This window comes from Marmota monax, unplaced genomic scaffold, assembly GCF_021218885.2.
Source record: "Marmota monax isolate L192 unplaced genomic scaffold, Marmota_monax_Labrador192_F-V1.1 WCK01_AAM20220418_F8-fsc00039, whole genome shotgun sequence".
Lineage (NCBI taxonomy): Eukaryota > Metazoa > Chordata > Mammalia > Rodentia > Sciuridae > Marmota > Marmota monax.
The window spans coordinates 2,678,673-2,695,904 of NW_026693602.1; the positions used below are offsets into that span (position 1 = coordinate 2,678,673).

The 17,232-nt window shown below is 37.8% G+C and overlaps 1 protein-coding gene across 5 annotated transcripts in view; it reads left to right on the top strand.

The window, feature by feature from the left end:
* Inpp4b (inositol polyphosphate-4-phosphatase type II B) overlaps positions 1–17,232 on the top strand; it is a 799,925-nt gene that overhangs the window by 441,938 nt on the left and 340,755 nt on the right. The window lies entirely within an intron of this gene.

Genomic DNA, 17,232 nt, shown 5'->3' on the forward strand with positions numbered 1-17,232 from the left:
TGATGGAAGCTAAGGGATACTGCCGGGCCTATAGAAGAGCACAGTGCCTCATGCAGGGGAAATTTGCTTTAAACACTGCCCATACTGAGGCATTTCTGTTTGATCCATGGTAACTTTTACCCGTCTTTCCATTCTTCACTGGTAGGTGTATGACACAGGTAGAAGGAACTTCCTTTCTGCCCAGTGCTGGGGATATTTAGTAATGTATACTGAAGGGATTTCAACTCATCTTAGCCCCAGAAAAGATCACTTCTTCAAAATGGTAGAACAGAGTCTCATTTCAACACACCACAGGAACATGCTATAGAAATAGGCATGGCGGTCTGGTGGGTTTGTAAGAGGGCAGGTTCTACAGTGACACTGGGTGGTTTTGTGTCCCTTAACAGCTTTGTGACTGTGGGAGAGTTAATTTCCAGTGCTGCTGCTTCCTCTTTTATAATACTCACCTTGGGAAACTGTTATATGGGTGAAATAAATTCATACACATAAGCTGTATAGAAGACTGGGGCTGCAGCTGCTGCTGCTGTTGGTATTGCTGTTGGGCTGCTGCCTGACGGTGCCTCCTAAATAGTAAAAATCAAACAAGGGGCTCTCTACCAATGTCTTTTCCTGTATTTACTAACTTGGTCATAAGTGGTCCCACATTTGTTGTTTCTGACATCTTTGAAAAAAGGGCAAGAATTTGGGTTAAAACCACAACTGAAAAATATTTGTTTGGGAGCTTTGTCTTTTATTCTCAATTTGTGAGATAAATGTGGAAAAGTGGTTGACTGTGAGTGTGGCTCTGGACCTGTTGTGACAGAAGTTCTCCAAAGCCCTCACATATGGCCGGTTTTGAAACTTCCAATCAGAGAAGAGAGAAAGGGAGAGAAAGGGAGAAAAATCACGAAGTTGGGGAGGAGGGAGCTCTGGGTCTTCAGAAAGGGTGATAGAACTGTGCAGAGGAGGAATAAGCAGAGAATGACCAGAAGGAAAGGGAAAGCAAGCAGAAACGACAAGATTTCATGTTCTGCAATGCTCATGGTTAAGTGCAATCCTCCAGCAGCTCCAGGGTATAGGCAGGACAGACAATGTGAAAGGGCCAGAGTTATAGGCATACACCATGCTACACAGCTGGTGATATTGCCCTGAGCACTTGGTTTTGTTAAGGATTTAGAAATATCCCTGCTCGAAGTATTAAATACTGAAGGTGTTTGTATTCCCTTCAAGTCCCTTCATTTAAAATGTGCATGCATATTAATGCTCCAGAGATAAACAATTTGCTTACTCATTAATTATGCTTTTTGTTGACTCCAGTTCTGGAAACTAATTATTTGGGGTCTTTTAAAGACTTTCTTCCTTGATCAGAAGTGTTATCACATGAAAATATTGGACGAACTGGAATCCCTGCTGTGAAATAAAATTTTTGAAATTTGAACATACTTAAGAAATGCAACTGGCTTTCATTTACCAAGTGCTGTTAATTAAGGCATAACCTCTTCCTTAAAATAGCTAACAGTTAGCTCCAGTGATGGAAGTGTAAATAGAAACACAGTTCATTGATATGCTAATAGGCCCTGTGGACTGGTAGTCTTTATCCTGGAATTTTTTTCCCCTGAATTCTTACTTTTTCCTTGGAGGTGGGTGGCCCGGAGAGGAAAAAAGGATTTAAAATACAGCTATTAATTGTAAGCACTTAAAAGCCCAAATGCTTGAAGATCATAATACTTTTAAGGTATAAGCAATGAGACTCTGAATTATGTTATTTTAAAAATAATGTTACATGCATGCCTTTAAATGTCTTTTAACTGGCTGGTTCTTGCAAATCATTGCTTATACTACACTGGCCCATAACCATCAGATCTTCTCTACTGGTTGATTGCCAATTAGTTAAGTCCAATGACTAAGTTGCTTCTGTTTTCCTATTGACCTTATGATTACTTAGGATTAATTGGGCAAATAAATATGTTACTTTACCCTTTCAAATTCGCTTACCTACATACTAGTCTTAGATATTTTTAAAGAGAAGTAATGACTTTTCCTCTGTGTCCTTGACACAGCAACTACTTTGCTAACTACTTATTGTTCTTGTACACTTCTAAAAATCCAGACCTAGATTGATCATCCTTGGTGACTTTAGTAGAAATGCAATTGATCATCATAACAAATGGGAAGAGTCTAACTGTTGATTTAGAATGGCTTTCCTTTCCTCCTACTACATCCTTCATCTTTCAATTCTGTGCTGAGTCCCTCTCTGAGGTGGATGGATAGAAAAGGCTTGGCAGATGGAGGTGAGTCGAGTTCTGGGGGCTATTAGCATCCTTAATAGGATTCAAGTGACATTTTGATTATTTTCCTCATTATGAGGGAATCATTTTTTTTCAGGATGGGCTGCTCCAACATTCAGCTTTTTGGTGGGGTCTTTAAAGCCTGAAATTAAAGCCCATGGCTGGAAGAAGAAAGCCCAAGTTCTTTTCAGTGAAGTTGATGTCTGGAGATTTCACAATTGTACATCCCACTTCAAATCTCCTGGAAACTGAAATGTGGACAAACATGTTTTCAGAACATTATTTACAGTCTTAGGGAGTCAGGGTGAGAATTTGAGGTTTTCCCATGTCACAGTGGAAACTTCAGAACAAGGAATAACTTAGAAAGCAAAGACTAGCACTATCAAAATCTGCCCCTTTCCTCCTTCCTCCCATGCAAGTAGGTATTTTTGAAGGTAGGACAAAGCTCTTTCAGATCCCCACTGAGGACAGCCAGCCATCAAAACTGCAAACATATGACTAGGTTACGAAGTTGTTTTTGCCCATCCTTGAAATGTGAATTTCTGCTGTGTTTTGCAGAAGTGCACATTGACCCTGTTCTTTTTACTCTGGGGGTAAATAGATGTTTGCTGTATCCTCATTAACTTATAGGAAAACATCTAGATGCCAGTAGACACTGAACATTTCTCAGGTAAGGATATATACCTGGAGATGTTTTTTATTACCAATTGCTAGCAACCCTCATTAGAACCTTTTAGAAAAGTGAACTTCTCAAGATTGGGTGTAAATTTATTGAATTTTGTGTGTTATATGCACAAGACACTCTGGTTATGATATGATTTCCTAGACAGTAGTATCTAGTTTACTGTTTTCATTTTTTTTCCCCCTAGGGAAAATAAAAGTATTTTGTGTTTAGAATAATTTGACTTTGCTTGGTGTTCTAAACTGGCTTCTGAAGAACTTTAAGTCCTAACTATGTTTGTTGAGGTTTAAATTCCGCTGGCTGTTTTTCCTCTTGATCTGCATGACATGAAACTGTGAGTGAGGAAAAAGAAATTGAGATTTCCAGTCACTAAGTAAATACCAAACACTATGTTTAATATGTGATGCAGGGTTTCCTCTTTAACCCCCATGTAACTCCTTTGAAGAAAGTGTTATTATGCCCATTTTCAAGATGAAAGAAACTGATATTCTGAGATATTTCAGCCAGGTCAGAGATCCCTCTTATTTTTTTCAGCCTATGTAATGGCACAAACATCGTTGATAGGTTTCCCTTCACTTTTACCCTACAGTATAGCACCTTTACTTTAGCTGATATTTTGAAACACTCCCTTTATTTGGAGTTTAATAGTTGATTGAGGAAAAAAGTCAGTATTTAAGTGTAGGGAAAAAGATCCATACCCTAAATATTTAAGCCCTTAAACATGTATAATTTAATTTCAGATGTTCAAATAAAGTTTATAATGAAGTGGCCAACTCCTATTGATGGAAAAAAAATGTCCATTAATATTGTGAAATGCCTCAATTTATGGCTCAAATTTTGCTTTCCGCTTCCTGGCTTTGTTTTTCCCTTCCCTATGTTCTGTGTGGTCTTGAGCTTGGCCATGTGCCCTGCCTTTGCCTTTTGGAAGCTCCTGTCTCTGTTGTCAGTTGATCTGTGATGGGAGTTACCGATTCTATGTAGAAGGAGCTCAGGTTTCTTAAATGTTACTTAGTCGCATTTAAGTAAGTTCACTTTCTTTCTACCTGCCGAAAAGTAGCCTATATTTTTGCAAAGGCATATGTATTTTTTATTGAGGCATAATTTGCATAGAATAATATAGACAGATATCCACTGTTTGGTTTGATGAATTTGACATTCACATGTGCCCAGGTAGACATTTTGTTTATTCCAGAAGTCCCCTTGCCACCCGATACAACTCGAGGCAGCCACTTTCCTATAGATTTGTTTTGCTCTTTGTGGAAATTTGCATGAATGAAATCATGCAGAATGTGTGCTTCCAGTAGCTGGTGTCCTTTGCTTTACAGGTTGTTTAGATTTATTCATTTGTTGCATGAATCAATAGCTCATTCCTCTAATTGCTAAATGGCATTCTGTTCTAGTGATATGCCACAATTTTTTTACACATTTTCTTATTCAAAGACATTTAGATTGCTTCTGGTTTTTGATAATGATGAATGAAACATCAATAAAAATTTGTGTACAAATATTTTTTGAATAAGTGCTTTTATTCTTTTGAGTAAAATCTGAGGAGTATAATTGTGAGATTATAAGAGAGATTCATGTTTAATGTTCCTAAAAGCTGTCAAAGTGTTTTTCAAATTTGTTATATGACTATATACTCCTAATTATAGTAATATATGAAAGCTACAGTTACTAATAACACACGAGATTGCCAATCATTTTCATTTAGCTTTTCCACTGAGCTTACAGTAGTATCTCATTGTGCTTAGGATTTACATTTTCCTGATGACTAATTATGTTTAGTATCTTTCTCAATGCTTATTGGGTGGTCATCTATCTTTTTTTTAAAGTCAAGTCTTTTGTCTATCTAAAAATAGTTTTCTTTTTATTATTGATTTCTAAGAGTTCTTTGCCTATCATAAGAGTGCTTTTTTTGAATATATGTATTACAAGTCTTTTTTTCAGACCTTGACTTGCCTAATCATTTCCTACTGATATATTTCACTGATCAGAAGTTTTAGATTCTACATCCAACTTATTAATTCTTTAATTTGTAGTGCTTTTTAAAAAGAAAATTTGATAAGAGCACTTAACATGAGAACTATACTCTCAAAACATTTGAATTCAATATTTTTAACTACAGGGCTCATATTGTACATGAGTGGATCTCTAGGACTTATTTATCTTGCTTAACTCAGACTTTTTTATGCTGGTTAATTACCACTTCCCAATTTCCTGTGTCTAGCCCCTGGCGACCACACTTGTACTCTCTGATTCTACAAGTTTGACAACTTTAGATACTGCAAATATGTGGACTCATGTAGTGTGTGTCCTGTAACAGGCTTATGTCACTTAGCATAATGCCATCCAGGTTGATCCATGTTATCATATATTGTAGGACTTCCTCCTTCTTTTAAGAATGAATAATATTCCATGGGCATATTTACCACATTTTCTTTATCTGGTTGTCAGTGGATACTTAGGTCATTGCCCATCTTGTCTACTATGAATAGTGATGCAGTGGCCATTGGAATGCTCATGTGTCTTAGAGATCCTGCTTTTGATTAGTTTGGATTCACACCCAGGGTGTTGCTGTATTATATGGTCAGTCTAATTTTAATTTTCTTGAGGAGTGTTCTAGAAGGTGTCAAAATTCTCTAAATTTCAATTTGGTTTATTTTTTATACTCAGTTTTCTGATGGGTTTAACAAATGATGTTGTAGTGTGTCTGACTTTTCAGTGTCACAATGGGGGTGAGGATTACTTGTAACTTTTTACATCTTATCCTCTCTACACATTTCCATTTCTATCTCTGTCTCCTTTATTTCCTCATCTTTGCACTTTACATATTAGGTAAATTTTATTCTGTGTTGCTGCTCTTTGCACTATCTTTTTCTCTCATACTCTCATTCTCTCCGTGTGCCACACCCATTTATAATAGTCTAGTACTTTTTTCTGTATCATCTCTTCAGAGGGTTTTTTGTTGATATTTTTTATTTAGACTCTCAAAAGAGAAGAAAAGGATATTTATTGATCCCTCCCCTCTTTCTATAATAAATAATGATGTTTGCTTGGAGAAAGACTGCTATTTGATGGTAGAATAATATGATGAAATTAATCATGAATGTCTTTTTTTATCTTTTAAACTTTTGACCATAGTATTATAAAACCACTAGCCGAGGGGCTGTGGCTGTAGCTTAGTGGTAGAGCACTTGCCTAGCATGTGTGAGGCACTGGGTTCAATTCTCAGCACCACATATAAATAAATGAATAAAATAAAGGTCCATCAATATCTAACAAACAAACAATCAAACAAAAAACACTAGCCAAATACATAGGGAGAAATACCCATGGTATTGGTCTGAGCAAAGATTTCTTGGATATGACCCCAAAAGCCACGTGCAACAAAAGCAAAAATAAACTAATGGGGTTGTATCAAACTATACAGAAGCTTCTACACAGCAAACAAAAGAACTAGTATAGTGAAAACATAACACACAGAGAAAATATTTGCATTCTGTATATCTGATAAGGTTCTGATATACAAAATTCATAGGGAACTCAAACCACTCAATAATATGAAAACAGCCTAATTTTAAAAAGTAGGCAAAATATATGAATAGACATTCTCTAAAGAAGATATAAATGGCCAATGAGTATGTGAAAAAGTCTTCATCATCACTAATCATCAGGGAAATAGAAATGTAAACTATAGTGAGATAATCTCATACTAACTAGAATGGTTATTAGCAGATAGACCAAAGACAAAAGGGTGGGTGAGGAGGTAGAAAAAAATGAAACACTGGTGAAAAATGTAAGTTGATATAGTTTTTATGGGAAACAGTCAGTTGGTTCCTCAAAAAATTAAAATGGTATTGGCATATGATCCAGCAATCCTACTTATAGTATATATCCAGAGGAATTAAAATCAGATGTCAAAGAGATGTCTGCATTCCTACATTCTTTGCTGCATTATTCCCCATAGTAAGAAATGGAACCAACCTAAGTGCCCATGGACAGATAAATGGGTGAAGAAAATGTGAGATTTGTACACAGTGGAATCTTATTCAGCCACAAATAGAAGGAAATTCTGCCATTTGTGGCAACATGGGTGAATCTGGAGGACATCGTGCTAAATGGAAGAGGCCAGACACAAGAAAGACAGATATCACATGATCTCACTTAGGGGTGGAACATAAAGAAGTTGAATGCATAGCACTGGAGAGCAGAGTGGTGTTTTCTGGAGGTTGGAGAGGATAGAGAGAGGGGAGAATGCTGATCAGTAAGTGCAAAGCTTCAGTTAGAAAGGAGGAAGAAGCGTCAGGCTCTCTTGCCCATAATGGTGACTATAACTAATAACAATGGGTTACATATTTCAAAATCTCCAAGAGTAGATTTTAAACACTCTAGCCATAAAAATATGATTGTCTGAGGAGATGGATTTGTTAACTAGCTTAATGTAAACATAGCCAAAAAAAAAAAAAAAACACGTGACACAATATAGATGCATTCAATTATTATTTTTTTTAAAGAGAGAGAGAGAGAGAGAGAGAGAGAGAGAGAGAATTTTAATATTTATTTTTTAGTTTTTTCGGCAGACACAACATCTTTGTTTGTATGTGGTGCTGAGGATCAAACCCTGGCCACACGCATTCCAGGCAAGTGAGCTACTGCTTGAGCCACATCCCCAGCCCCCAATTATTTTTTAATTTATATATTTTTAAATTAAAAATTTATTTTCATAAATGAATCCATAGATAAAATCTTTTGCCTTTGGGCAAAGGCCTGGATTCTCAGATGCTTGACTCTGAAGTAGCCACATTCTTTTTCCTTGGGGACCAACAAGAATTATTGTCTCAGCAGATGTGAAGTCTCTCACCCTTGATTGTATGTGAATGTGTAAGTTTCAGAAACATTGTTTAACCTCTTTTGACATTGCAGTACATGGAATTAAAATAACCTTCTTTCATTTAAATAGGAATAATTAAGTAGGACCACTTGATACTCTGTTTCTGAGGCGGGACAACTTCACTACTATTAATCACCCCCAGCAGAGAAGCATAACCTAACCTGCATTTCTTAAGGGAATGGATGTTGAGCTGAGGCTCAGCTCAGTGAGAACTTGGGCCAGAATTCCCTATTTAACATAATTTTTTAAAAACTCAAAAGTTATTTTTATGGGAAGAAGGAATATTGGGTATAAAATTTCCTTGAAGTTTATGGGGGGGGGGTGGTAAAAAGATAATATCTAAGAAGAGCCAAAGAGATACACATATATGTATATCTGGCCCAACCTGCTGTCTTATATATACTTGTGTGTGTGTGTGTGTATTTAAATAATAAGACTTATCTGATCAGGCATCAAAACTTAACATGAAACCACAGCAATTCAATCAGTGTTATGGCAAGAATGGACAAATAGAAAAAAGACGCAGAATATAGAATCCAGAAGTGGATTACAGAATACATGATGATTAGCTTTGATTTAGATGGCTTTAACTCAGCAGGTAAAGAGTAGATTATTTAAGAAAACAGAGCTGTGAAAAAACTGTCCATCTTGAAAAATAGTATTACAGTTATATTTCATGTATGGAAATACATTCCAGGTGGCTTAATTTAAGTGTGGGAAAGCTAAATTACATTAAAACTCCCAGAAAATAATCTGAGAGTTTTTTATATACTTATCTGCATAATCTAGGAGTGAGGAGCAGAGGAAATTTTTTGAGGAATGGCAGTCCAAAAAGATATATATAGTAATAGTAATATATGACTCTATGGTATCTAAACATTTTTTATGAGAAATATGGCATACAAAAGAGGAAAAAGTAGATGTGAAATATAATTTGCATTTTGCAGATTGGTAGGTTAATCCCCGTAGAATAGAGTTCTATTTTGAGAAAAATGGTCAAAAAATTAAGCAAAGGATTTGAAAATATGGTCTTGAGCAATATGAATAAATCAGCAAAAAAAAGAAGCATGAAAAATGTCCTAATTGTCTTTACATGAAAACGTAACATTAGAATAGCAATGTGATTACCAATTTTTTATAAGACTGGCTAAAATTTTAAAGATCATGACATTTTAAAGATTTTAAAGATCAGTGCCATTCCCGTGCTAATAGGTCCTACAGATTTCCTTACTTCTAATAAAATGAATATCACTTAAAAAGACGAGTGCCATTCCCATTATCTGGACACAGAATCTGTGGACCTGAGAGGAACGTCACTTTTGTCTTCTGAAAAGTGTCCTGTCCTACATTACAGATTGAATATAAATTTTTGCATCTTTTAAAAAAATAGTCTACTAGCATCTATTAAAATAAAAAGTGTACATTCTGATCCAGCAATAATACTCCTGGTTACCAACCACATAGAACACTAGGATTTCAGGATGGATGGAAAGAGCTGGGCACGGTGATGCACGCCTATAATCACAGCTACTCAGGAAGCTGAGGCAAAAGGATGGCAAGTTTGAGGTCAGCCTCAGCATCCTATGAGATCTAAGCAACTTAGTAAAACCCTTTCTCAAAATGAAAAATTAAAAGGACTGAGAATGTAGCTCAACGGTAACGCAACCCTGGGCTCCATCTCTGAACCCTCTCCCCACAAAGAAAAGAATACATGGAAAAGCATGTTTGAGCATGACTTGTGATAGTGATAAACCAGAAACAGGGTGAAGGCATATCAGTAACAGAATGTGAGAATAAGTGCTGTGTACCCACGGAAGGATGTAATAGATTGAATCTCCAAAAGCATCCATGAAGAATCATGTGCCATTGCATAATTGAGAAAAAGGGGTGTTTCAGAAAACACTAGATCACTTCATGTTTTAGAAACTTGTAAGGAAAAGTGCCTTTATCTATGTCTGAGTCTTGTGTTTAGATATTATACAATTGTACATAACTATAATGAGCATGTAAAGAAGCGTGGGAAGCGATGTACAGTTGATGGAATGGAGAAGAAGAGTGAATGAGGAAGTGTGAGAGTATGAAGTAAATAAGATGATAACAGGATAAAATATCATGCTAATAAGTCTTCCTACAGATTTCCTTACTTCTAATAAAATGAATGTCACTTAAAAAGATGAGTGCCCTTCCCATTATTTGGACACAGAATCTGTGGACCTGAGCGGAACTTCACTTTTGCATTCTGAAGCTTCAGCACATCAGGACTGTCAGTGGTCCCCCATGGGAGGGACTGTCCTGAGCAAGTGGCAACTTGGGAGCATACTGGCAGGTGCGGGCCCAGGGAGACTCAGGGGACCTCCTGTCAGTGGTCATCATATGGAATGAAGGCAGTCACTGAAAATATCACCCGCTGCAGGTTCCTGCAGAGAAGGAGGAAAATTCCAGTCGTTCGCAATATTTCATGAAGCTCCTGGGAACTCCCTGAAACAACTAAGAGGAAGTTCAAAAGGCGCTCTGTGTTCTCCACTAGCAAGTGGGAACACATCATTGTGCTACATTATAGCCAGTAAATGGTATAACACGGTCATACTCAAAGTAGATATAGAGCATTGATCTTTTCACCACGTAACACAAATTGAGTAATCTGATAACTGACTGACCTCTGAGATTTGTGGGTGACACTGAAGCCTGAATGGAGATGCAGATTAATTTTGTTTCAGGTTATTTCCCTTGATAGAATATATGGATATATGCTTTATTCTTAACTTTTAAGGGCTTTGCAATTGTTACCATTTGCCTGGGGGCTTAGGTCTTTTAGCACTTGCTGGCCCACACTGCTGTCTTGTCTACACTGCAGCACACTTGACACAGCAGTACATGCAGGTAATGCTTAATGAACTGACTGGTGGTGGGGAGCCCATCTGATGGCGGGTGCTGGAGTTGTGAGTCTTGCATCGGCTTCTCATTAATGCTTGGTTTCATAAAGCTGAAATGTGACATTGTTGGCAAAATATTTCTTCTGCTTAGAAAGGTGCAGAAGCTAGAAATTTAAAAGGTTATTCTGCTTTGGCTGGGAATAGCTTTTAATTACCTAAAGTTTATATATGCTGCACCATGGGAACAAAAGGAAATTCTAAAGAAGCATGGCCTTTCATTGGAGTTCTTTGAATGGAATGATAATTACAACTAGTTTGGGGTTGGCCTTTCAATTCAGGTACAGATTATTTTTAAACTCAGAAAAGTCGTTTGTACCACTGCAGTAGATGATGTCACATACTGAAAAATGTTAAGGACATCTGTTTCCACATCACAAAGATTTTGTTCTCCTTTTGCCATAAAGCTGGGCTACTTAGGTTTTCATGGCAGTGACGCAAGCTGTCTTTGAAGATGCACTTATTCAGGCTGGAGCTAAAGGCTGAAGTGACAGCTGCTCCTTACACACTGTCCCAAGGAAATTGTGTGTGAACTCACAAAGATATCAGTCTTTCACACAAACTTGGGTAATAGTTTTGAATCATTGCTACAGAGAGCAGCTTTTGGAAGGCACCATTGAAATGTGTTGAATCAGTGATACCTAACATTTTATATAATATGCTGATGTTTTAAAATTGCCCCTTAAAAAAAAAGCACTGATAATTATAACAGCACTTTGCAATGTGTGAAAGAAGTTTCTAAGAAAATATTAACTGCATAGGACCTAAGTATAAACAACAACTCACCCATCACAACCCCCACCCCATCCCCACTCAGGGAATTTGAAGCACATGTTTTAGCTACTACATTTGCTTTTCATTCTTGAATTTCAGTTAAGACACAGTGAAACACGCAGAGCAGCTTATTCTGGCCTCAGAGTAACAAAGAAACTGGCATCTCATCTTAAAAACTCTGGCCTTGTGGCTATGGATTCACACCTATACACGATTTTAAATATGAGCTTTGTGCATTGAGTAATATTCACAAAGTCGTGCATTAGGTAAGGCTTTCAACTTTAAATTCTAGGCTCAAGATCATTTGTAGCTGTAAAAAGCCCACAATATCTTTCGGGTGTTGTTGATATTCAGAGGAATGTTCTCTGTACACTGAGACCCTCTGCAGTTCGTGCAGGGGTGGAAGCATGTCTTCCGGGGTTTATCGTCTCTCTTTTCTTTTTTCCCAGAATATTATGTGGAACAAACACCTTCCCTTCTCATTAGTTTCTTTAACTTTGAACTTGCAACCTAAGCAAGTATCTGAGAAAAGACAATACCAAACTGGAAATGAACGCTTACAATAGAAAATGAGAGGCATTTGAAAATCCCACCAAAGGATGTGAGAACAAGGTTTCTGAACACCACGAGGGGAAAAAACAGACAACACAGATTATTGAAAGCCATGCCAGGGACATTTGAAGATTTAGGATCAAGGATACAATTCTGTGTCTCCTCATAGATTCCTTCTCAATCATAATGTCATGTTGAGAACAGAGGACACAAGGTTTTGTGGGTTTGTTTTTTTAATGATTTCACCGTGATTTTATTTGCACTCACATAAGCACTGGGGGAGTAGGAGGCTGTTAATCTAGCCCCAGAGAGCTCCCTGGATGCCTTCATTTTAAACATTCTCTTGTGTTTGCAGCTGTGAGGACATATTTTCATGTTTCTATCTGGTTTGCTAATTCTACCACTCCATCCTTGAAAATAAGAGCAACATCTTTGTATCTTCCACAATCCTTTTATTGCTCAGGGATATTTGGTCCTCTAGTTCCATCATTAATCCACTGTCATTTCTTGAGCCCCCAGGATGCATGGGCCAGGTCCTTCTGATAATGGCTGTTGCTATTGGTATCACCCCAAGTGCTTGTGACTTGCTGTTCCTTTCTCTCTGATATTCTTGCAGAATAGGGGAGCAGCCATTAGGTTTTATTTCACATGGGTTTTTCAATATCTCTGCCTCAGTTTCCCCCACTCACTGTTAACTGGTTTCAGAGGTTCAGTTCCTGTTGGGCCACATTGTCTTGGGCCTAAGGCAAGGCAGATCATCATGGTGGAAGTGTGTGGCTAAGGAAAGCTGCTCAGCTCATGGCAGTCAGAAAGCAGAGGAGAAAACACAACATTTAAAGTCAACAGCTACAGTTTCAGATATGCCACTTCACTGTGTGACTTTGGACAAGTTCTCTCATTTTGGGTCTCAGTTTCTGCAGCTCCAAAATTGGAGACTTCAATATTGACTCTCTTCACCACTGGAAGGAATATGTAAAACTCATGGGAAATTGCTTTGGAAGTAGAAAATGCAAGAAAAATGCCAGTATCAGAAACATTTACTGCAAATATTATTTTTGTACTTGGGGATTCTTTTCTAAGTGACGCCGTGTATTTCTAAGGGAAGGATTAGTGGTTTGATGGTAATCAGACTCCACAAGGTTGACGATGTTCCCAGTGCGTCCATCAATCTGAGTCTCATCTATGTTCTTGTCAGGTGATTGTGTCTGGGGAGAGAGCCTGGGCTGATGCACCAGAATTATTTCACTTTGAAATGCATGAAGAACAATGGATTAGAAGCTATTTTACCTGGTTTTATTTTAGTATTTCATTACTCTTGATACTTAGTTTTCTGATACTCTAACATTCATTTCCTGAGTGAGTATTTCTTTCCCAAAGGGGAGAAAACCTGCCTAGACATGCCCACGCTTTCCATTGTCATAAAGTCATTTTGATACCCGATTCTCATTTCTGTCAGGTTACAAATGGCAATGTGTCCAGGAGTCTTTCTTCTAAAACCACACAGAAAAAAGAATGACAGAGAAGAAAGAAAAAACACACTCTTCTTTCAGATCATACTTGTACCTGATGGGCTGACCAGCAAGTCACCCTGTCCCTCTTCTTCACCCTTCTGATTCTCCAATCATGTTTGATATTTGAGACATCACTCCCACTGTCCAAAATGAAAGGCTTTTGTAAGACTCTTTGACCTTGAACATGGCAAAAAGTAAAAGCAGCAAATACAAAAATCACTTTCTCTGTTTCATACAACCTTCCTTTGCTTTCTTTAAAGACATTTGTTAGAAAAAGATTAGCAGAATGTATCTTCTCTAGCCTGACCTCATGAGATTCATGAATGTTTAAGTAGGTTAGATTGTTTGAAGCAACATCTGAGACCATAGCCACCTAAAAATCATGCAAAAATTCCCTTCCCGAAGGGAAAAATGGTTTAACCAGTTAGATACTCAGAAACATCAAAGATAAAAATAGAAGAAAGATTTAAGTGCTATTGCTTAATCACACATTGGACCAGAGTACAAGTGGTATTAATGAATGGCAGACTGGAGAGAGGACAGTCACACTGTGCTGCTCTACATGTCCCTGCACCATTTATAGCATGGCTGATTGTACTTGAATATTAAAATTAACAAACAAATAAATGTTATAATGTTTCATCAGGTATAAAGAGTTTGTGCATACACCATTTTATATGATCATCATAGGGTCCCTCCATTCAGAGTGTCACTAGACAGAAGAGGGAACTGGAAATTGAATTTAAATTTGCTTAAGGTCATATTGAACTGTGAGCCAGAGTCCAGGGCTTCTGACAATGAATCCAGTGGACTAAGGAAGTTTCCAAGGAATAGTCTAAGGTACCTAACTATGTTAAATGCTTTTGGTTTGATGATGAATTCCAGTCAGTTCGCAGCTGAAGATAACCTCCACTTGTAAGTGTGGTCTGGATCTTACTTCTTGAGGGGAAATCTTCTGTGGACATCTAGAGTAACTGGGTAGATGATACCTCATACCGCAGGAGCCACGGGATCTGAGCACACAAGCTAAAATGTCCTGATAACCTTTCTTTTTCCATTTCAATCCTGGTAACCCTGTCTGACCTTGCTGTAGAAAAGCTGTGATAATTATAAGAAGTCAGTGTCATTGGTGCCTGTCTTGGGTTTGCTGAGTTCAGGATGTAAAACTCTGCTACAGATGAACCGACATCCGGGAAGAGCTAAATAATGTTGTCATGTGATCATGAGATGTTATCCCAGGTTGTCGATAATGTCAAGATGAAAATAGTCAAGTGGGAAGATGAACTGTATATTTCAAGGCTGTTTCCGCTGATGGGAAGTTCCTAGAGATTACATTTGCTCCACCACTGCTTGTTCTGTCACAGTTTAGTTTACACTAATTCTCTATAAAGTGCTATGTAGTAAGAATACAAAGAGTCTATATAAAAGTATTCTTTATATTAATTTAATTCTCATTATGATAAATTTGACATGCAGCTGGGATATCCTCATTTGGAAGTAGGTGGATGGAATTAAGTGATAGGGATAAGATTCATATGTCTAAAAGCATCTAATAGTAGCTTAAATAATTAGTCATTATTTTTTTCTTACACTGCAAAAAATTCAGATCCAGGCATTTGCTGATATTGGTTCATATGCCTCATACTATGATGAGAGGCACAGGATTTTTCTCTTTGTACTTTACTACACTAATCATTTTGACCTTTAGTACACATGTTCATCTCTTACGGCATGGTTAGGAGATTAAGTGCAGTAATTCCCGAGGCCTCCTGTTTGCTTTATAAGCCAGGAAGCCAAAGGGAAAGAGTTTTACCTCTGATTTTGACTCTTTTATTCAGGGAAGAAAAGCCATCCCAGTCTCATCCTTGAATCTCATTGGCCAAAATTGTGTCCAGTGCATCTGTTCTTCCAAATTCTTTGTACTGGCATGTGCAAAAAAGAAGCTGGATGGGAATGACTTTTGGGTTAAGCAAGTGGCCACTGGCTTTTGAGTAACAATTCAAAAGGGAGACTTACCGAGACCATCTTTGAAAATGAGAGATTCAAGAAAGAAAGGAGGGGGAAAATGATCTAAGACAGTACCTTGGGAAATACTGACAGAGGGCATGAGAGACGGTCAGCTTCCAATAAAAATGATAAAGAGCAGTAAGAACAGAAATGGAGGAAAGTAAAGAGTGCAGTGGGAAACTGAATAGTGGGGCAGTTTTAAGATAGAGAGAAAGGGCAGCATTGCCTAGCTCTACCCAGATGTCCAGGAAGATAAAAAACAAATTCGTCTCAGGGATTAGAAGGCAGGTCACTAGCTTTGAGAAAATACTCAGGTGCAGAGAAGGAGCTTGGAGGTGAAGAGGTGAATGAGGAGACTTGTAAACACTGAGTGTCAGAAAGAAGGAAGAGGATAGCAGTGCCAGTAAACACAAAGAGAGATTGTTGGATGCTCGGGTGTGTTTGGACACATTTGTGGATGTGTTCTAGGCTACCTGTGCACACAGTAGTGAGTCACCTGGAATCCTGGGGTAGAGGGGAGGTGAGGGTTCCAGAACAGAAAGGTGCAGTTGTCTTGGTAATTTGTTTAGACTAGTTACAAAGAAAACACACACACACAGAGTTATAGACATTTAAGTTCAAATTGTCAAATTTCTTCTGTGGCATCACCTATGCTGCAGTCCTTTCTTTGGATCAGTTTATCAAGTAAATAATAAAATGGCTGTTTTGAAACCACACCATTTGAATAACAAGTGGGAGAATTCTTTTTCATGATGCGTTTAGCAATTCTGGTGGGAAGTAAATTGTATTATGTGACGCTCACCAGTAATATGACTTCCCTGAGGACATAAGGAGATTAGTGTCATCTAGTGATTCCTTAATATTTATTACAAGCTCAGTAAAAAAGATTATTTTGACTGGTTTGACAAAATCCAGGAATCCAGAATAAATATGCTAAAAAGAAAATCATGTGGAAGAATGAGGGAATGAAGATCAGAAATTACATTCAGTAATAACATATATGCTGCTTCTTGGCATCATCTCAAAAATATGGCAATATGAAAAGCTTCCCCTTTTATTAACATCTCCTCTTTATTCTACATCTAAGAAATCCTGATCACTGCAGAAAGTATCAGCACAAAAAAGTATGTCTTTGCTTATTAGAACAGGGTCACTGGCATCATGGTTGAGATTATGAGCCTGGGCCCACCTTTAATAGGTGTCTGTCCAAATTTCAACACCTTTTATTTTAGTTTTTAAATTTTTGGTACCAGGAATTGAACTCAGGGGCACCCCACCATTGAGCCTCATCCCTACCCATTTTGTATTTTATTTATAGACAGGGTCTCACTGAGTTTCTCAGTGCCTTGCTTTTGCTGAGGTTGGCTTTCAACTCACGATCCTCCTGTGTCAGCCTCTCCAACCACTGGAACAGGCCTGCACCACCACGCCTGGCCCAATGCCTTTTAATTCTGTATGTATCGGTCAGTTTCTTAATCTTTCTAGACCTCAATTTACTCATCAAAGAAATTGGGGACCATCAGAGTAGTGGTTACTGGGGTATTTGTAAGGGGATCACTGCTGCAAACCTCCAGCCAATGCCGGCCACACCATTGCTGCATGGGGCAGGCTACTTGCT